Source organism: Marmota flaviventris, chromosome 10 (genome assembly GCF_047511675.1).
Source record: "Marmota flaviventris isolate mMarFla1 chromosome 10, mMarFla1.hap1, whole genome shotgun sequence".
Lineage (NCBI taxonomy): Eukaryota > Metazoa > Chordata > Mammalia > Rodentia > Sciuridae > Marmota > Marmota flaviventris.
This window is the reverse complement of record NC_092507.1, coordinates 23,992,093-24,013,719: the sequence shown is the minus strand read 5'-3', so window position 1 is coordinate 24,013,719 and position 21,627 is coordinate 23,992,093. Positions and strand designations below refer to the sequence as shown.

At 40.9% G+C, this 21,627-nt stretch overlaps 1 protein-coding gene across 11 annotated transcripts in view; it reads right to left on the bottom strand.

Moving 5' to 3' along the window:
• Zbtb8a (zinc finger and BTB domain containing 8A) overlaps nucleotides 1–21,627 on the bottom strand; it is a 99,376-nt gene that overhangs the window by 35,507 nt on the left and 42,242 nt on the right. For 2 of the 11 annotated variants that reach the window (XM_071617614.1, XM_071617613.1), the window contains exons 1-3: nucleotides 11,154–11,270; nucleotides 6,695–6,771; nucleotides 5,752–5,855 (exon numbers count right to left, since the gene is read on the bottom strand). The gene's annotated coding sequence lies outside the window, so the exon portion shown is untranslated. Of the gene's footprint in view, nucleotides 1–2,841; nucleotides 2,985–5,751; nucleotides 5,856–6,694; nucleotides 6,776–11,153; nucleotides 11,271–12,049; nucleotides 12,098–16,173; nucleotides 16,318–16,532; nucleotides 16,568–21,627 lie in introns of those variants that run through there. The other 9 variants (XM_071617615.1, XM_071617616.1, XM_071617612.1 and 6 more) reach the window with 9 other exon arrangements.

Sequence of the window (21,627 nt, the reverse complement as noted above, 5' to 3'; positions counted from 1 at the left end):
CAACAAGACAAGGAGGCCCACTGTCACCTATGCAGCACATTAGCCAATAGAATCAGGATAGAGAGAGAAATTGGAAAAAGGACCACTGGAAAGTAGATGGTACCATTGTCATCATATACAGATAATAATAACAGACACCTGGACAATATCAAAGAATAAACTGCAAAACTATCACAACAAGAAGAGAATTCCCAAGAATAAAGTTATACAATATTAGAAATCAATAATTTTCATATACACAAAACCAGTACTAGATATAATGGGATAAAGGACTCCCATTTACAGCAGCATCGACAATATGAAATGAGGTCTGGGGACGTGGCTTAAGTGCCCCTGGGTTCAATGCCATCCCCCCAGAAATCAATATATTAAAAAAAAGTGGCTGGGCATGGTGGCTCACGCCTGTAATCCCATCAGCTCAGAAGGCTAAGACAGGAGGATTGAGTTCAAAGCCAGACTCGGCAACAGTGAGATGCTAAGCAACTCAGTGAAACCCTGTCTATAAATAAAATACAAAATAAGGCTGGGGATGTGGCTCACTGGCCAAGTATCCCTGAGTTCAATCCCTGGTACCCTCCCCCAAAAAAGTGCACATACACACACACATAAATATAAAATGAGGTGAGCAGGATGTAATTAAGGGGTAGAACACATGCTTAGCACACATGAAAAGTACTCAATCCCTAGCACCCCCCCAAATATATGTATATAATTATAATATAAATATATGTATCTATACCACACACATATACATACCATGAATAAATTTATATAATAATACTAAAAGAAGTATTTGGGGCTTGAGGTTATTCACCTTCATGAAGGGATTAATGCCCGGACTGGTTAATTCTCTCAGAAGTGAGTGAGTTTTGCTCTCATTTTTGAAAATGAGTTTGGCTTCCTCAGTTCTCCCTTGCTTTCTCTCTCTCTACGTGACCCTCTACCCTTCTGTTATGTTATGACACAGAATAGGACCCTCACCACATGCCCTTTGACTTCCCAGACTCCAGAACTGTGAGTCAAAATTAACTTCTATTGTTCATAAATCATCTAGTCTCAGGTATTCTGTTACAGCAACAGAAAATAGACTAAGACATGTTAGAACAATTTTTAGCCTTCTGGGGAAAAAAAAGTATGCTTTATTTGCACGGCCAACCTCATAACAGGATAAATTCCATATGGCTCAAAGACTTAAGTATGAAAAAAAACCCACAAAAGTTCTCAAAGAAAATATGGAAGAATGTATAAACTTAGAGTATAAAAGGCCTTCATAAACCTGACTCAAAATACAGAAGATATAAAAGAAAGATATATATATATATATATATATATATATATATATATATATATATATATATACACACACACACACACACACACATATATTTGATTACAAAAAGATGAAACTTCTACAGGGTGGAAATTACCATAAGCAAAGGCAAAAGATAAATGACAAAATGCAAAAATGCAAGACAAGAGGGTAATCTATATAATATATATCAAGCTTTTAAGAAATTGATAAGAAAAATAATAATAATCTTAAAAAATAGGACAAAGGACAGTTTGCAGAAAAAAATACAAATGTCTCTTAATCATATTATTAAAGGATGCTCAACCTCCCTCATAAAAATATAAACACAAATGAAAACTACACTGATGGGTCATTTTTCCCTCTATTCATTAAACATCTGAAAATTTGGCTGGGAAGAGAGCACTTGCCTAGCATGCATGCAGCTCTGGGTTTGATCCCCAGCAGTGCAAACAAACAAAATCCAAAATTTGATAATATTGACAAAGCTTTGGGAAAACACTCAGTCATTGCTCTCTATCTCTGGCACTCTCAGTCACTGATGTGGAAATACAAAGTGGTACAAGCCCAAGGAGAGCAATTTGGCAATAACTCTCAAAATTACAAATGCACATAATCTCTGACCCAGCAATTTCACTTCTGGGAATTTGTCTCTACAAGTATGCTACCACATGATCAAAATGACATATGAATATGGTTATTCACTGCAGCACTGTTTGTAATACCAAAACATCCATCAAGCTGGGCATGGTGGCACATGCCTGTAATCCTAGTGGCTAGTGGCTAAGAAAGATCACAAATTTGAGGCCAGCTTCAGCAACATGTCTCAAAATAAACAACAACAACAACACAAAAAGAAAGGGCTAGGGATGTAGCTCAGCGATAAAGCACCCCTGGTGCTTTCAATTTCTTGTACTGTGGGAAAAAAAAAGTGTCCATCAAAAGAGGATCGTTAAAACAATTATGCTACATCCATATGATGAAATATTAACAACTCTAAGGATAAAAAACACTACTGATATAGAAAGATGGCTATGATACATAATCTTTAAAAAGGCAAAGTATAAAACAATACATGTGTCTATGTATGTGTAAAATAAGGTTAAAAAAAAATTGGGAGCTAGGGCTATAGCTCAGTGGCAGAGTGCTTACCTAGCATGCGTGAGGCATTGGGTTTGATCCTCAGCACCACATAAAAATAAAGAACAAATAAAATAAAGGCCTTCTGTCCATCTACAACTACAAAAAAATTTTTTTTTTTTAAATTGGAAACTCTCCAAGGGTTAACCAAAAAACCCAGAATAGTAGCTGACTGTTGGGGCTTGGGAGACAGGAGATAAGAATGGGATAGAGACTTTATGCATTATTTTTAAAATATTTTTTGAGTTCTGAATCATATGAATATATTCAGAAATAAAGTATTTTAAGTTTGTCAAATAAATCAGTGAAGTATTAACTATCAGTCTCATACTTAACCAGATCCAGCCTACAATGCAACATTAAAATATGTTACCAGCCATAACGGTGCATACCTGTAATCCCAGCAAATTCGGAGGATGAGGCAGGAGGATGGAAAATTCCAGCCCTGCCTCAGCAACTTAGCGAGGCCCCATCTTAAAATAAAATGAAGTAAATAAATAAAGGTCTGGGGATGTAGCTCAGTGTTAAAGTGCTGCTGGGTTCAATCCACAGTACCCAAAAGAAAAAAGAAAAAAAAAATTATTAAAATATCCTGTGAGCTCCCAGAGTGATACAAGTCTGTTTCTTTACTTAAATCAAGATTCATGCACTACATGAAAACAAGTTGACCTTCAGTTGTGAAAAGTAAAGAAGCTGTATTCCTATTGGGAGAGAGAGAGTAATGGGATGGGCTCACAAGCAATGCGGGAGAACTATTTCCAGCTGAATAGCTCTTTTATTTTCTAGTGTGATTATCAATCTGGTTAATGGCCTGATGGTAGGCATGGAAAGGAAGAACAGTCACAAACAGTCAATGGTAAATAAATCCATGGGCTTTGATGGCTGGTTGGCTGTGGAAAGCTAAACAGATATAAAAAGACAATAGGGGCCAGGCATGGTGGTGAACACCTGTCATCCCAAGCAGCCTGGGGAGGCTGAGGCAAGGAATTTCGAGTTCAAAGCCAGCCTCAGCAATAGCGAGGCTCAGTAAGACCCTGTCTCTAAATAAAATACAAAATAGAGTTGGGGATGTGGCTCAGTGGTTGAGTGCCCCTGAGATCAATCCTCAGTGCCAAAAAAAAAAAAGACAACAGGGGCTGTGGTTGTAGCTCAGTAGCAGAGTGCTTGCCTAGCACAGGTGAGGCACTGGGTTCCACCCTTAGCACCACATAAAAAACAAATAAAACAAGACATTCTCTGAAATCTTGGACAATTAAAAATAAAAAGACAACAGTATCTTTTAAAGCCTAGGTGTTCAGTGGTAGCACTAAAAATCGGAAAGTCCAGAAGAAATGGCTTAGAGGAAAAGCAATGCCGGTTGTAAGTGCATTTGAGGTGAGAGGAAAATCAGTTTGAGGTGGCTGGAAAGCCACTGGAAATGCTGATCTGAAATTCAGAGGGACAGTCAGACTTGAAGACAGGTGCAAGAGACATCTACAGATAGTGATTGGGCTGTTATCGGGGATGAAGGGGCTGAGTGGAAACAAGCACTAAGATGAGAAACTGGAGGATCGCCCATGGCCACGGAGTAGGATGGGCAGGAGAAGCCAGCATCACAGAGAATTATAGGCAGAATTAGGAGAGCTTTGTGACATGTTAGTGAGGGGTGGGAGTTTTAAGAAAGACACAGTGTAAGGGCTAAAGGGTTGAGGGACAATAAAAACAGTAGCAGTGTTCATGGTCTCATTTAATCCTCACATATAGCAATGAGTCAGGTAGATGGTATTATCACCCCCCTATTTTACAGAACAGGCCATTAACCCAGACAATGACTCCAAAGTTGCATGACATAACTTTGGGAGATCAGAATTCTGATGCTATTTCGCTATTTTTTACACTAACTTAGCTATATGTCTGTAAGGCAAGTAACTGCCTCTTAAGGCTTCATTTCCTTCCTGGCATATTGAAAGGATTGGTGTAGATCATCTTCAGTTCTTTGCAACGTGAGTCTTGGATTAAGACAGAATGAAAGAAGTTCATACACAAGAGAGAGACCATGAATTAAAAATCTAGCCCACATTCAGAAAAATATGCTACTTTTTTTTTGGGGGGGGGGATGGGTACTAGGGATTGAACACAGGTGCACTTAACCATTGAGCCACACCCCCAGCCCTTTTTATTTTTTATTTTGAGATAGGGTCTTGCTAAAATTGCTTAGGGCCTTGATACGTTGCTGAGGCTGGCTTTGAACTCACAATCCTCTTGCCCCAGCCTCCAAGCTTCTGGAATTATGGGTATAAACCATGGGGCCCAACATTATGCTACATTTCTTTTAAGAGATCAGTGACAGGCTGGGGATGTAGCTCAGTGGTAGAGCGCTTGTCCAGCATGCATAAACTCTGAGTTCAATTCCCAGTACCTGCCCCCACCCACTAAAAAAAGAAAGGAGGTTTATCAAACTGGGTTCAGGAAGCTGAAGCAGGAGGACTTCGAATTCAAGTCCAACCTGGAAAACTTAGCAAGACCCTGTGTCAAGAAAAAAAAGTCCAGAGAACAGGGGAGCTGGTAGTGAAGGCTAGCAGGTATTAGGACTTGGGTGCATCCCCAGATCCTTAAGAAGAGATTAAGAAGGGGCTGGGATTGTGGCTCAGCGGCAGAGCACTCGCCTAGCACGGGCGGAACCCGTGTTCGATCCTCTGAACCACATAAAAATAAAGGCATTGTTTTGTGTCCATCTACACTTAAAAAAAAAAAAATATAAATATATATATATATATATATATATATATATATATATATATATATATATATATATATATATATATATATAATATATATATATATTAAAAAAAGAGAGATATAAGACATTAGTCAAGATAAATTATCCTTAAAACATTTTTTTACAATAAAATCAGCTTAGATTTTATTGTTAAATAAATCCGAATGATAAATATTCTAAGTTTTTTCTTCTTTTTTTGAGACAAAGTCTTGCCTAGTCTGTCTCAAACTTCCTGCCTCCACTGCCTGAGTAGCTGAGACTACAAGCATGCACCATCCCCACCCCCCGCTAGAATGCTGAATGTCTGATCCAGTGTATTTCCAAGCAATAAATTCATTTATATCTATAGTTACAAAAAAGTTGTGTATGTGTGTGAGGTGTAATATTTAATATTTAAGTGAGGTATAATAACAAGAATTATAAATTTTCATTTGTGGGTTGAAAATGCCGCAGCATGTCCTTAGCATACTCAAGACCTTGGGTTCAAACCCCAGCACCAAAAATTTATTTATATATATCTTTCTACATATATTTTCCCACATACCTGGAAATTTATGAATGCTGTTGTTGAACCCTGTTAAATCAGTCGAATGAAGTAAAAAAAGTAAAGATTCCAAGTGAAACAAAGTCTGTATGTGGAGAACTGTCCTGTAGAGAGAGAAAAGAGCTAGTTATAATGTACTTTTATAATAAGAGAAACATCTATTAAAATACATATTTATTTAAATAAATTATATGGGAGCATCTATAAGATATCATTTTTCAGCATGTAAAAATAGATAATCTGGCATAGATTATTATTGGAAAATCATCTGGTCATCAATTTGTTCACTGAGATTAAACATATATATGTATGTGTATATTTACCCTCAATATTGAAGTGTACAAAAGAGATATATACAATATTGAATAAATTATGACAAATTGAAAGCAAACACTTTTTTAAATTTTTTTTTTTTAGTGTCGATGGACATAAAACTTCATTTATTTATTTATTTACTTACTTATTTATTTTATGTGGTGCTGAGGATCGAACCCAGTGCCTCCTGCATGCAAGTAAAGCACTCAACCACTGAGCTACAAACCCAGCCCCTAAAGCACTTTTTAACTTTTACAATAAAATAAACTTCTTAAGATGACAGACTTTTCAAAGGCAGGACAGCAGACACCACCAAAACAAAACATTAAGTCCTCTGCCCTTTTCCTTCAAGTGGCATCAGCATGATTTACAAGAGAACAGAATACAATAGCTTTAAGGATTCAACTTGAAAAATTCAACATATCTTAAAAGCAGTATAATTCTGAGGGAAGTAGGAAAAAAAAGTTCTATTCTATATGGTTCAGAATGCCTACAAGTCACTCATATCTTTCATATAACTCTTTCAATTTGCCAGACTGTACCAGAGTGTACCACGTTTTGCAACTACAGATATGATAAGCAATGTTGTTTTAGAAAGCAGTTTCACCCAGGAAGGAGTTGTACACACCTGTAATCCCAGTGACTCCAGAGGCTGAGGCAGGAGGGCTGTAAATTTGAGGCCAGCCTGGGCAATTAAGCAAGGTTCTGTCTCAAAATAAAATAAAAAGGGATAGGGTATAGCTGAGTGGTTCTATCCAAACCTTTCCATAACAAAGAAAAAACATTCTAATTTTTGCATGGATCATTATGGTTCTGTTAATGTAGAGTTCTTTATTTCCATAAGCACTGGAAAAATGAATTTGATGTAAACCAATTAGTTAAGCTAAGAATTCTCACCAAAATAATGTTGACTGCATTCATAGAATCACTTTTTTTTTTTGGTGGTAGGGAATGAACCCGTGGTGTTATACCAGTGAAAAACATCCTCACCCCTTTTTAAATTTTGAGACAGGATCTCACCAAGTTTCTGGGTTGGCCAGAACTTATGGTCCTCCTGCTTTCGCCTCCTGAGTCATTGGGATTACAGGTATCACTCTCTTTTTTTTTTTTAATACTTTTTTTTAGTTGTAGTTGAACAAAATACCTTTATTTTATTTATTTTTTTAATGTGGTGCTGAGGATCAAACTCAGCACCTCACACATGCTAGGCAAGTGCTCTACTGCTGAGCCACAACCCCCAGCCCCCAGGTATCACTTTTTATAATAATTTTTTCAAATTACAAAAATATTATGTGCTTATAAAAATACAGTCAAGTATTTAAAAAGCCAGTTGAAAATTTAAAATTTTTTGAAATTTTTAAATAAACAATTTATTTTTATTTTATTTTGGTACCAAAGATTGAATCCAGGGGTGCTTAACCACTGTGCCACATCCCTCAGCCCTTTTTTTTATTTTGGGACAGGGTCTCACTAAGTCGCATAGGGCTTCACTAAGTTGCTTAGGGTCTTGCTAAATTGCTGAGGCTGGCTTTGAATTTGCAATTTTCCTGTGTCAGTTTGCTAAGCCCCCTGGAATTACAAGCATGTGCCACTGTATCTGGTTGAAATAAACAATTTATAATGATAATTTTAAAATAATTTTACAAATAATTTATTACTTTATAATTTATAATTAGTTATAATTATTATTTATGGGGTATAAACTGATGTTATGTTTTTGCAATCACAGTTGTAACAAGTATTGTTATTTCAAAAAGTAGTTTCAGGGCTGGGGTTGTGGCTCAGTGGAAGAGCGCTTGCTTGGCATGTGTGAGGCACTGGGTTCAATTCTCAGCACCACATACAAACAAATAAATAAATACATAAAGGTCCATCAATAACTAAAAAATAAAATAAAATAAAAAGGAATTTCAGCTAGGAAGGAGTTGTGGTGCATGCCTGTAATCCCAGTGACTGGGAAGGATGAGGCAGGAAGGATGAGGCTAGTCCTGAACTTGCAATCTTCCTGTCTCAGTCTCCCTGATTGCTGGGATTCCAGAGGTGCATCACCATGCCCCACAGAATCTGCCCCCCCCCTTTTTTTTAGTACCAAGGATTGAACTCAGGGGCAAATGAACCACATCCCCAGCACTTTTTTGTATTTTATTTAGAGACAGGGTCTCACTAAGTTGCTTAGGACCTCACTAAATTGCTGAGGCTGGCTTTGAACTTACAATGCTCCTTGCCTCAGCCTCTTGAGCCACTGAGATTACAGGTGTGCACCACCATGCCCAGCCATTTCCCTCTTTTCAAAGGCTAAATAATATTTCATTGTGTACTCAATATCACACGTTCTTTATCCATTCAACTTTGATGGGCACTAAGGCCAACATGGGAATGCATGAAATGACTTTTAATTGAGATCCTGAAAACACCACCAGAGAAAAGTAGAACTATTCAAATATTTTTTCATCTACTTTCTCTAATAAAAACAAAGACACCAATTACCTATTCCTGAGGGAGTCTGAATTCTGGCAACTCAAAACTGTTCAAAACACTGCTGACACAGAGGTTTGGGAAACAATTTCTAAGTATCAACCAATAGAGAAAGTAGACAAGATGATCAGAGCATTCCATAAAACGTAATGGGATTTCTTCTTGGATTGGCAAAGGTTATTAGGGGAAAACAAACTAACAAAAACTCCATCAATGTCTCTACAGCTGGGAATAATATGAGAAACAAAATGAATCTTTTTTAAAATTTAGTGCTGGGGCTCGAACCCAGTACCTGCTAGGCAAGCACTATGACACAGAGCTACATTCCAGCCCCAAAAAGAACTTTAAATAAAAAGTCAAAAGCAGAGGGCTGGGGATATAGCTCAGTTGGTAGAGTGCTTGCCTCACAACACAAGGCCCTGGGTTCAATCTCCAACACCCTCAAGAAAGGGTTGAAGGGGCTGAGGTTGTGCCTTAGAGGTAGAGCACTGGCCTAGCATGTGTGAGGCACTAGGTTCAATCCTCAACACCACATAAATATAAAATAAAGATATTGTGTCCACCTATCACTAAAAAATAAATATTAAAAAAAAGGGTTGAGAGGGCTGGGGTTGTGGCTGAGTAGTAAGTCGAGTGTTTGCTTAGTGTGAGGCACTGGGTTTGATCCTCAGAACACATAAAATAAATAAAGTTAAAAAAAAAAAAAAGCAAGCTGAGAGCAAAAGGTGGTAGAGGTGAGAAGCAACAAACCTCGGACATGGATTATCCACTGTGACATCAAGGTACAATAAGAAATAGAATTGGCTATGAAAGGGATTTTAGGAAGCGCCAACAATTAAAACAGCAGGATTCAATTTAAGGATAAACTAGGATTCTGCGGTTTCGGGGAACAAAATTAATGTATTTTTTTGGTGGTTGTTGTTCTGGGTTTTTGTTTTGGTTCCAGGGATTGAACCCAGGAGTCCTTAACCACCAAGCCACATCCCCAGCCCTTTTTAATATTTTATTAGAGACAGGGTCTGAGTTGCTTAGGGCCTTGTTAAGATGCTGAGGCTAAGTTTGAACTCGTGATTCTCCAGCCTCAGCTTCCCTAGTAGCTGGGATTACAGGCCACACCTTGCCATGCCAAAAGTTCATCTTTTAAGAGTCCTGATTAGGCAAGAGGGCACTCAGAGAATGGTGTTACTTTGACAGCTCCACAACTTTGACAGTGTTACTTAAGAGCATATTAACTAGTTCGGTACTGGGTCTGCATGGTGGCCAGCAAAAACTAATTCTGTACCTTTTTAAGAGAACTGGTTGGGATTATGCATGCTAGGCCCTGGGTTCAATCCCCAGCAAGGGATAGAGGGGGTGTAGAACTGCTTGTTGAACATTGTCTGTGCCCTTGACAGCTTTTACATGCTGGTGAAATTTCATTTTTAGGAATAATCACCAAGTTCTGCCCTGGAGGATATCAGAGTACCTTTGTGAATTCACACTAGCATCCTTTCTAACTTCCTATGGAAAGCTGAAAAGTACATTTCCCAGACTCCTTTGCAGTTAAGTTTTCCCATGTGAAATGGGGCCCATCAAGAAGAGTTATTCTGTTGCGATTTAGAAGACAAAAAAATCGAGGCAGGAACCATCTTTCCACAGTTGGGGCTGTCAATGCCAGCAAGCACATTTATGGAAATTTCATTGTCAAGAATTCCTTGGTTGTGAGGAGACAACTGTGACGAAGATGGCAATCACTATTTGGTGGGTGTTGAGGGGCAGCTGAGCAATAGCAGCTGATCCTCAACTGTTAGCAATGTCACTGACAGAATCCTGATTCCTTCCCTGGTGGGCCCATTAGGCAGTCTTGTTCTGGGATCATTTCTGAAGGCTTAACCTGGAGCCCCCTCTACACCAGGTCTTCTGATGATGTTATAAGCATTTAATTCTCTTTATCAAGTCCTCTTCTACTTAAGATACTAGAGTGGTTTCTGTTTTCTGCAGCTAGATCTAGACATTATATTGGTATCATCTACCTCAGTATTTAAGCAGGGGGGTGAGCGGTGACTGTGAGCTGCCAGTCAGGTAGCATACTCTGAGGTACACTTGGAATGAGACTGCCTGTGCACAGATTCTGGCTCTCTAAGCAGTAAAGGGGAGACCTGGAAGTTAGCTTTCCTGTGCCTTAGTTTCTTCATCTGTAAAATGGGGACAACTCAGAGATCTGTGAGACAGAGTAAATAAGAAGATAATCTAAATATAGTGCTTACAACAGTGCCCTATTTATAACAAGCCCTAAATAAATGTTGGCTATTATCATCAGCATTATTATTATTAAATAAGCAAGCCACTTTAAAACACTGCTTTTACTTGGTAGAAAAGGCAAGCATTTTAGCATTTAAACACCACAAATTCCTTTTAGCTTTCAGAATGCTAATTTATACAGAGGTGAGCACAGCTGAGCACAGTAGCCTGCACCTGTAAACCCACTAGTCAGGAAGTTGAGGCAGGAGGATGGAAAGTTCAAGGCCTGGGTTGGTTTGCCAAAGTGTGCTCTGTTGATGAAAGGAAAATTGCAGATTCTGGAATAAAACTTTCCCCAACTATTCCGAAATTATAAGGATTTCATGTTGTACCTTATCCAACAGTGCCAGCAAGCAGGGGGATCTGAAGGTGACACAAAGCCTCTGCCAAACCCTCCATACTTCACATATGCAGCTGAGAGCCACAGAACTCAAAGCAGCAGGGATTTTCTGGAGAGCGAGAAAAACAATTACAAAAAACCTATTTCATCTTTTGATTCAATAACTAATTTACACTGTTCCAAACTCCATACAGCTATACCCAATTTCTTTTCCTATATTTTTTTAAAGAAAAAAACTGTTTATTCTATTTTTATGATGAGGACAGATATCCAAACTGAAAGGTGAGATACATTCATTCAATTTGTATTTATCGCCCAGTGTGGTGATGCACACCTGTAGTCCCAGTGACTCTGGAGATTGAGGCAGAAGGACTATAATTTGAGTCCAGTCTCAGCAACTTAGTGAGTCCTTAAGCAAATTAGCAAGACTCTGACTCAAATTTTAAAAATAAATAAATAAAAAGAGTAAGGAGTGTAGTGTAGATCAATGGTAAAGTACCCCTGGGTTCAACCTCCTAGCACCAAAAAAAAAAAAAAAAAAAAAAAAATCAAGTATTTATTGGCTAGTGCACGCCTGTAATATCAGTTAATTAGGAGACTGAGGCAGAAAGTTCAATGCCAGCCTCAACTACTTAGTGAGATAATGTCTTAAAATAAAAAATAAAAAGGGATGGGGATGTAACTCAGTGGTAGAGCACCCCTAAATTCAATCCCCAGTACCACACACACGTACATAGTGGCTTCCACCACTTATTTATTTATTGTACTGGGGATTGAACCCTGGGGTACCAGAATACTCTAAACTGTTCACTTTTAAAGGCTGAGTTGTATAGTATGTGAGTTAGATCTCAAAATAAATAGCTAAGCACTTGACACTCATTATCTTACTTCAGTCCTCACAATGGCCTCATGAGGTAAACACTGCTGCGATTCCCCCTGTACAGGTAAAGAAATTAAGGCAGAGAAGATTAAAATGACATCTTCAAAACTACACAATGAGCAAGTGAGCAGACTAGAATACAGGTAGACTGCCCCAAAGTCAACAAGCCTAAGTCTCACTCTCCTCTGCCCACCATAACACGTGCAAACACCTCGCACACTGCCTGCCATGTAGTTAGGGCTCAATGAATCATAGGTATTACTGAAATGATGATCCACCTTGCACACCCAAAAGGACCTGAGAAATATGGGAGGATGGAACCAGGGGGAGAGGCAAGGACAAGAAATACCAACATATATATATGTGTGTGTATGTGTGTGTGTGTGTGTAATAAGAATTGTAATGCATTCCGCTGTCATTTTTTTTAATCAATTAAAAAAATAAAGAAATACCAACTTAAAGCCTAACGCAATTGTCGAAACAAACAATGGTGAGGAATTTACCAAGACAATGGCAGTGAAGGCAGGAAAGCGCAAAAAGTAGGAAAAAAAAAAATGAAGTGTCCTTTACATCGGGGTCAGCTACAACATTCATATCTACGGGACTTTAACATAAATTAGATGCATCAAGAAAAGCTGATTTTCAAGGCTGGGGTTGCGGCTCAGTGGTAGACCACTTGCTAGCATGTGTAAGGCCCTGGGTTCAATCCTTAGCGCCACATAAAAATAAATAAAATAAAGGAATCATGGGGGCTGGGGATGTGGCTCAAACGGTAACACGCTCGCCTGGTGTGCGCGGGGCACTGGGTTCGATCCTCAGCACCACATAAAAAAATAAGATAAAGATGTTGGGTCCACCGAAAACTGAAAAATAAATATTATAAATAAATAAAGGAATCATGTTATTAAAAAAAAAGAAAGAAAGAGAGGCTTAATTTCAGAATACGTGACAGTCACAGAAATGGGTAATACATTTCAGATTTTGTTTCAGTTGATTTTATAAGTTGAAACAGCAGTTACGGGGCTGGGGATGTGGCTCAAGCGGTAGCGCGCTCGCCTGGCATGCGTGCGGCCCGGGTTCGATCCTCAGCACCACATACAAACAAAGATGTTGCGTCCACCGAAAACTAAAAAATAAATATATAAAAAAAAAATTCTCTCTCACTCTCTCTCTCTCTTAAAAAAAAAAAAAAAAGGAAAGAAACAGCAGTTAGACTAATTCACGTAAGACATCCGAAAGTCCAATGGAAACACTTTAAAGATCTCTAAGAGTTAAATATCTATTATAGATTTAAGAATATTACATAATTTAAGATTCCCATTAAGTTCAATGACCTTTAAAAAGGTGGTTGGAAAAAACAATTACATATTTTAGGAACCATTAAGTTTGAAGGTCTTTGGAATAGAGAACAAAGACATGTTCTTCTCTGAGTAAACTGAAGAATTAAGTCTAGAAGACCACCTGTTTTTAGATAGACAGCATTAATCTAGAATTTACTGTGTCCCATCAGGGTCACTGAAATGAATCTCATTAGCCTCCTTAGCAAAAATTCCTGGATCAAAACTTTAGCTAATTGGAGCGGTCATTGTATTCTCTGGTGGATGAACATCTTTCGTAACTGGGAAGATTTAGAATTAAGTACTAAAACACTTAATAGCTATAGTTTACAAAATTCACATTACAACTTAGAAGGTTGATAAGTCCTGGGGGTTGCCCTCATCTCATGGAGAGGAAGAATACCCTAATGAAAGGACTCAAGGACTCAGGAGTTAATTTGTCCCTTTTCATCCCTTCCCTCCCTTCTGCTATGTGAGGACACAGTATTCATCCTCTGGGAGAATGGAACAACAAGGTACCATTTTTGGAAGCAGAGGGCAGTCTTCACCTGACACAGATAGCACTGCCAAGGGCCTTGATCTTGAACTTCTGGGCATCCACAGCTGTTAAGTAATAAATTTCTCTTCCTTATAAATTACCTAGACTCAGGCATCTTATTGTAGCTGCACAAATGGACTAAGACAGGAATGATCTAGAATTAAGTATAAAAACATTTAAAAGAATCAAAACCATAACTGGGAAAGCCTCGTTGAGATATTTGTCCAAAGCAGGTAACAGAGTCTCATGTGGGTGTCTGAGTGAAAAGTATTTCAAGCAAATGGAATGGCAAATGCAAAGGCCCTGAGGTGAACAGTTAAACATCAAAGGAGGGATGGGGAGAGCAATGGGAGATGGAGCCAAAAAGTGAGGGCAGATTATCAGAGGGTAGGACATGGTTCAACCAATTCCTGTAGGGCCTTGGAAACTATTAATGAGTCTTTGGCTTTTACTATGCATAAGATGGGGAGCAAATACTCAGTTTTGAGCAGAGAAGTAACAAAAACTTCCTTCCAGAGTTCAAAAAATTTATATCAAACCCTTTAAACATTAACGTACCATTATGTCACTGAAAGCGTTAAACCTGCTAGAAACTGTTATATCTATCTGGGGTGGCACAAACCTGTAACCCACTTGGGAGGCTGAGTCTGGAGGATTGCAACTTTAAGACCGGTCTAGCAAACTGGCAAGACCTACCTCAAAATAAAAATTTTAGGGCTGGGGCTGTAGCTAAGTGGTAGACTATTTGCCTAGCATGTGTGAGGCACTGGGTTCGATCCTTAGCACCACATAAAAAGAAATAAAATAAAGGTATGCTGTTCATATACAACTGCAAAAAAATTTTTTTAATGAAAAATAAAAAATAATGAAAAATTTTAAAAAGGGACAGTGGTAAGAGTGCTTGCTTAGCATGTTGGAGGCCCACGGGTTCAATGGCCAGTATTGGGGGGAAAAAGTTTTATCTTAAAATAAGATTTGAATGATAAAGATTAGTTGAGGTTTTTAGAGCTTGGGGAGAATGCTCCTCGAAATGCACAGCACTAAGGAGGCCTGGGGAGGCTCAGCTCCTGGCCTAGGGGTGAATCTCCACCCTTAGCATATATTTCTTCCCCAAATAGAATAACCAATAGCCTGATTGGGTTGTTGTTTTATGTGAAATTAAATGTAGATTCCGTATATGTGAAAGCAGTCCGTTTACTACATAAAGTTCTGCAAATATAAAGGTTTATTAGGAATAGAGGTGATATTGGCGCGTGTGGTTTGGAGCCCACTAGGTGTGAATCCAATTCCAAACACGTCTTGGAAAGGTGTGGAATATGGCCACTGGTACAAAGATAAATAAGCACATCTGAACGGGAAGGGGGCCAAACCGCTAATTTACAAAAGAGGCAGTCTCCCCAGGTGGGAGACGCGTGGGTTCGGTTCAGTCAGGACACAAATATTCGGGGCTCTGTACTTAGGAGGTGTCGTGTTCTCCCTTCGGTTCTAAGCCCAGAACTGTCTTATCATGATATAAAACCACAGAATGGAGGACGCATGGAAAAACTCGGGCTGCCGCCCTGGCAGCTCTCTCTCCGGGCAGCGCCCAGCCCGGCGGCCGCCCGTCGCTGCGCCGGCAGCCGGAGCCGGCCGCCGCCGACCCTCCGAGTGCGCGGCGCCCGACGGCTCCAGACACGCCCGGCACCGTCCCCCGCCGGCTTCCCGCCGCCGCCGCCAGGAGGCTCCGCGCGCCTTCCCGCCTTTCCCCGGGGCCGGGCCAGGCCGGGCCGAGCCGGGCGGCGGGGCGGGCGCGGGCGGCGACGGTACGGCCATTGTCCCGCAGCCCCTCCCGGGCGCGCGGGCGGGGGCCGGCCGGCGGGCGGGAGGCACGGGCGGGCGCGGGCAGGGGCGACTCGGAGCCGGTGCCCGCCGCCGCCGCCCCTCGCGGGCCGGCCGGCCTCAGGCCGGGGCCGCCGCCGCTGCCCGCGTCTCCTTTGTGACGGTCCCCAGCCCTCGGAGCCGGCGCGCCACCGCCGCGCTGCGCCCCGGGCTGCAAATGGCGCCCGCTCGCCTCTGCGCCTCCCGCCGCTCTCGGGCCGGCGACGCCTGCGGGCGACGCGCCCGGGGCCGCGTCCCTGCGCCGCCCGCCGCAGCCGGCCGGGCCGTCCCAGCCAGCGCTGCCGCCGCCCGCGCCGCCGCCCGCAGCCAGGCTCGCGGGCCAGTCCGGCAGCCCCGACGCCCCGCCCGCCCTCCGCCCGCGCCGCGCGCAGCCACTTACCGCGGGCCGCGGCGCACCGGCCGGTCGCGCGCGCGGGCGGGGAAGGTTCCTGGTTCTCGGCGGGGGAAAGACCCCCTTCCGAAGCCGTTCCTTTGCGCCCTAAAACAAGTAGCCCCAACGTGAGAGAAACAAAAGGTATTTGCTGACGTGGGCGTTGGACAGAAACGCCCGAGGGCTGGGGACACAATTAAAGGGGCAACGCACAGATTTCAGGCACCAACCAGCAGCTTCGCCCACTCCCCCTGCCCTTGCCCACACCCCGCTGCACCCTCCAAAGGCTCTGGGGTGCCCAGATTCCCAGGCAATTGGCTGCGGATCATTATTTTAGACAAGAGCTTAATTTTAAAATTGTACTTTACGTTGGGAAAGGCGCCTCCGGAGGGCAGAAGGGCTGGATTTCTAGGATGTGGGGAAATTGGTTTAGGAAAGAGGGAGGGACTTAGGCGTGCCTACAATTACTGAATAAGTGCATGTGACATTATTGTACTTAAGTTTAGCAACGTCAAATGTAAGAAATTTCCACAGAATTTTCCCCGTTTATTGAAGCAGTTATTTTTGTCGGGGCTAACCTGTTCTAAACCTCTACAGCTCACGAGCATTTCTTTTGAACAGGAAAAGCAGAGAGAGGCCGAGATAAAGAGAACATAATTCTTAATTAATATAAAATTAGTAGCAACAACAGATTTTGTATTTCCAAATACAAAAATTCATTGTACATCAAGCTTCTCTTTTGACGTCTCTAATATTTAGAATACCACATCAGGTACATTTGCTAAAATAGTAAATCACCAAATTTTCTTTTACACAAACAAAAATTCTATAAACTAAGTTTTTAGCTCCTTATGCTGGGGTCAGTTACTGAAAAGTACTGTATTTTAGTAAAACTAAAGAAAAAAAAAAGATTCATTTTCAAAACCTACACTTATTCCTCTCCCGTGTCTTTAGCCAGTCATGTTAGACAAAGTTTATTACTTTGGTTTCATCAATAATTAGCTGTGCACTTTGAATATCACACTCTGTGAGAAGGATACAAAATATTTGCACTGTCTTTTTCTGTCCCTTCTATATTATTCTAGAGGTGCTTTGCTATTCATTTGTTTCCTAGAATTCTGAATAGGTAAATGGAAATACGTTGAAAACCACTAAGAATCAGTATCATTGAATGTGCTCAGCTGATCTGCTAGCACATTGAAGATTCCCTCAGAAAGATCTGGACATTGTTATAGCAAAAGTTTTGTTTGTTTTGGTGACAATTTCTGTGTTGACAATTTCAGGCTGGCCACTAACTTCCTGGGCTCAAGCCATCCTCCGCCTCCCAAGCAGCTAGAACTATAGGCATTGGCACAAAAGGTTTTACCTTAGCCTAAGTGAAACAAAACATGCAAAAGAGTTCCACAAGTATGTTCTTCAAGAGAGTAAACCAGGTTGGTGATAAACATTTTTTTTTTTTTCCCCGATGAAGAAGTAATGGGAATTTTTTCCCTCACCTTCATCCTCCTAGCTTCAGGAGTTGGTGCTTCTCAACGCTGTTGCCCATCCCTTAACCAGCAATTATTCTTTTAAACTCTGGGGTTATTTTTGAGGGGAATTGGAGAATCACCTCCAGTTCATATTCTTTTTTGGTGGTGTTGGAGATTAAACCCAGGGCCTTTCACACGCTAAACAAGTGCTCTACTACTGAGCTCTGCCCTGGGCCCCTTCAGTTAAAATTCTTAAGGGAGAGAATTCATTTTGATTTTATTTCAACACTCATTTTGGGTAAGGTGTTTGCTCTAGGTTCATGGAATGTAATGGTGATCTAAAAATCCATTTGACCCCTGCCTTCATGGAACTTGCAGTCTAGTTGGGAGACAGATGGTAATCAAATAAACATATAATTTGATCCCAGCTGCTTGGGAGGCTGAAGGCAGGAAGATCACAAGTTCCAGGTCAGCCTAGGCAGGGAGACCTGTTTCAAAAATTTGAAAAGGAATGGGGGCAGGGATATAGCTCTGAGGTAAAGTGTCCCTGGGTTCAGTACCCAGTACCCCTCTTCCATACATTGAAAGTATGATTCACAAATTGGATAAACCTGAAGGAAAGGTACCTAGTGCTATAGGAACATAGATGAAAGAGATCTGTCTTATGAGAGAGGGGACTTGTTTTGGGGAAGGCTTCCTGGAAAAAGTTATGTTGAGTAGAAATCTGGTGTAGAAATAAATAGGCAGAGGCATGAATGGTCAGGAGCATTCTGTCTAGAAGGAACAAAATGTACAAGAGTGCTTGGTGGGAAGGAATGTAGCATAAAAGGCTGACAATACCAGAATGCAGAGGGAGGGAAGGTGTCAGAGGATGAGGTGGGAGAAGTAAATAGGGATCAAACCATCATGGCTTTGTGGGCCATGTTAAGAACTTTGGAAGCCATTAATGTGTCTTAAGCTTGGCAGGGTGCATGTGACATGACAAGGTAAAGCATTTTGAAAAGATGACTATGTGGAGAATAAATTGGAAGGAAAGATGGATTACAGTGGTCCAGCTAAGAGATGATGGAATCTTGAACTATAGTGAAGACAGAGGAGATGGAGAGAGGTGAAGAGATCAAGAGAAGTGGAGAGAGAACTATGAGAGATAATAAATAGGTTGACTGTGGGGAATGATGATGAGGCTGGTCAAAGACAACCCCTAGCCCCTTGGCTTATGGAACCTGATGGATGATGGCTCTGTTCACTGAGAGAGAAGACCAGAAGAAGATCAGATTTAAAAAGAATAGAAAAGCAACAAAGAAAATAAATCCAGCTTGGACATGTGAGATTGAGGTGTTCTTGGGCTACAGATTGGACATCTTCATTCTTTTTTATGCATGTCATCTGAAACTCATTTATATGTTTGGAGAATTCCTTAACCTTATGATTAATTGTTGGGAGGTAGTATCTGCCTTCTGCAGTAGAGTGTGAAAATGCCAATGACCTGCTTTCCCAGAGTCCCTTGCAGGTACAGACAAGAGCCAGGGTCTCCACTTTGACAATCAAAGATTTTTTTTTTGTGATGCTGGGATTGAACCCAGGACTTTGTGCATGCAAGCACTCTACTGACTGAGCTACATCCCCAGCCTGACAATCAAAGAATCTTTTCTGGCAATAGTGGCTGCAAGATAATATCCAGGTGCCATAATGCCAGGCTTCTAGTGGCAGTATCCACTGTTTAGCTCCAATACTTTGGGATACAATCTTATGTTCTCAACACTGTGGAAAACAGTGTTGATTTTCCTCAATAGGCCAATTCTGTGATGTGCCTTTGGATACTCTTTCTGGCTGCTTGGCACAGTTTCCAACCCTTGTGCTCTGCCTCTTCCTGTGATTCTATGAACTTTTTTTTGTTTTGTTTTGTTTTGGGTACTGAGGATTGAACTCAGGGGCACTCAGCCACTGAGCCACATCCCCAGCCCAATTTGTAATTTATTTAGAAACAGGGTCTCTCTGGTTGCTTATTGCCTTGCTTTTGCTGAGGCTGGCTTTGAACTCTCAATCCTCCTGCCTTAGCCTCCTGAGCCACTAGGATTACAGGCGTGCACCACTGTGCCCATCCTGTGAACTTTTTTTTTTTTTTTTTGGTGGTTGTAGATGAACAGAATGCCTTTATTTTGTTTATTTTTATATGGTGCTGAGGATCAAACCTAGTGCCTCACACATGCCAGGTGGAGCGCTCTGCCATTGAGCTTCAGCCCCAGCCCCTGTGAACTTTTTTTTTTTTTTAATATATTTTCAGTTGGTGATAGACCTTTATTTTTTATTCTTTTATTTATATGTGGTGCTGAGAATTGAACCCAGTGCCTCTCACATAAGAGGCAAGCACTCTACCACTGAGCCACAACCCCAGCCCTCCTGTGAACTTTTAATATATGCGTTTCTGCTTAAATCAGCCAAGGCCATCTGTGCACCTAAAAACCCTCATAAATACAAAATGGTAAGAAGGCAGATGAAAATATAGCTTGAAGCTTAATCAATAAAATTGTTTGAAGTAGTCTCTTTCTGCTTCCAGGCTGTCATGAACTGAACAGTTTTCCTCACCATATCCTTCTGCCATGATGTTCTGTCTCACCTTGGGCCCAGAGCTCTAGAGTTGGCCAATCATGGATTGAACCTCTGAAACCATGAGACAAACTTTTCCTCCCCTAAAAAAATTGCTTGAGATAAAAATTTGTCACTGATATCAAGTAAATGATAAATTGCATAAATGGCAATAGGACTATGGATATGGACAAAAACTATAAAGTGAGGAGGTGAAGGCTGTGGATCAAGCTGTGAGCAAGTCTACTGTTGAGTGCCTGGATAGAGGAAGGTGAAATTGCAAATGAACCTGAGAAGTGACTAAGAGTAAAGAAGAGAGTTAATGTGGTATCATAGAAGAGAAGAGAGTAATTTAAGAAGAAAAAATTGTACAGCAGTTCAAACGAATACCCCTTTTGTACTGACCAATCACCCCTACCTAACTTGTTCCCGCCAGTGAATGTGCTAATCATGTTTTAGAGTTGTTGTTTGATTTTCCCGCGGCGTGAGGTGATTTGTTATGCTGTATGTGAAGTCCCTGCCCTTTTCAAAGAATGTATATAAGCTCTGCTCAAGCTGTTCTCGGGGCTCTTTGCTCTTTACCTCTTCGAGGTAGGCTTGGAGCCCCAGCATGCTGGACCCCCAATAAACCCTTTGCTGTTGCAAAAAAAAAAAAAATTGTACAGTAGAATTGTTAAATACAGCTAAAATAACAAGTCCAAGAGAAAATGTCTATTAGACTTAACAACTTAAAGATCTTTGGCTTCAGAGAACATTATTAATTTTGAAAGATGTGGGGGGTGGGGTCTGAGGATACAGTAAACAAACTCAGTTTCTTCTATACACTTAACAATTAACACAGAAGACTTCTAGGACCAGGTGTGTGTAGGATTTTACTCACACTAGCAGATTCCAGCTAGGTGTCCTCAACTCTGACACTATCAATCTGACACTATCTGCATGGAGATGGCATTAGATCCCACAGGTTGAGGGCTTAGTCCCAAGACTGTGCCCCACCTTCAGATGCCAATATGTTCTCTGAATTGGGGGAATGATGTAATGGTCATTGATTAATTTGAATTAGATTTGGCTGAAAGTGACATACCCCCTCCTATTAAGATTCAATTAATTTACTAGCTGGGCTCAGAGAACTTGGGGAAATACTTCAGTTTACTGATCCATTATGAAGGGTATTACAAAGGATATGATAAGCACCAGATTAAGACGTGGCTAAAGTATGAAGGAAGGGCCATAGAGCTTCCATGCCCTCTGGGTACACCACCTTCCAGGAACCTTCTTGTGTTTGTAATGGGTTCACTTGATGCTTTGACTATATCCCTTGTGGCTTTGAAATTTACATGTTTTTTTTTTTTCCTTTTTCCCAACCTTCTCCCTGATTTTCTCTTCCCTGATCTTCTTTTCCCTGATC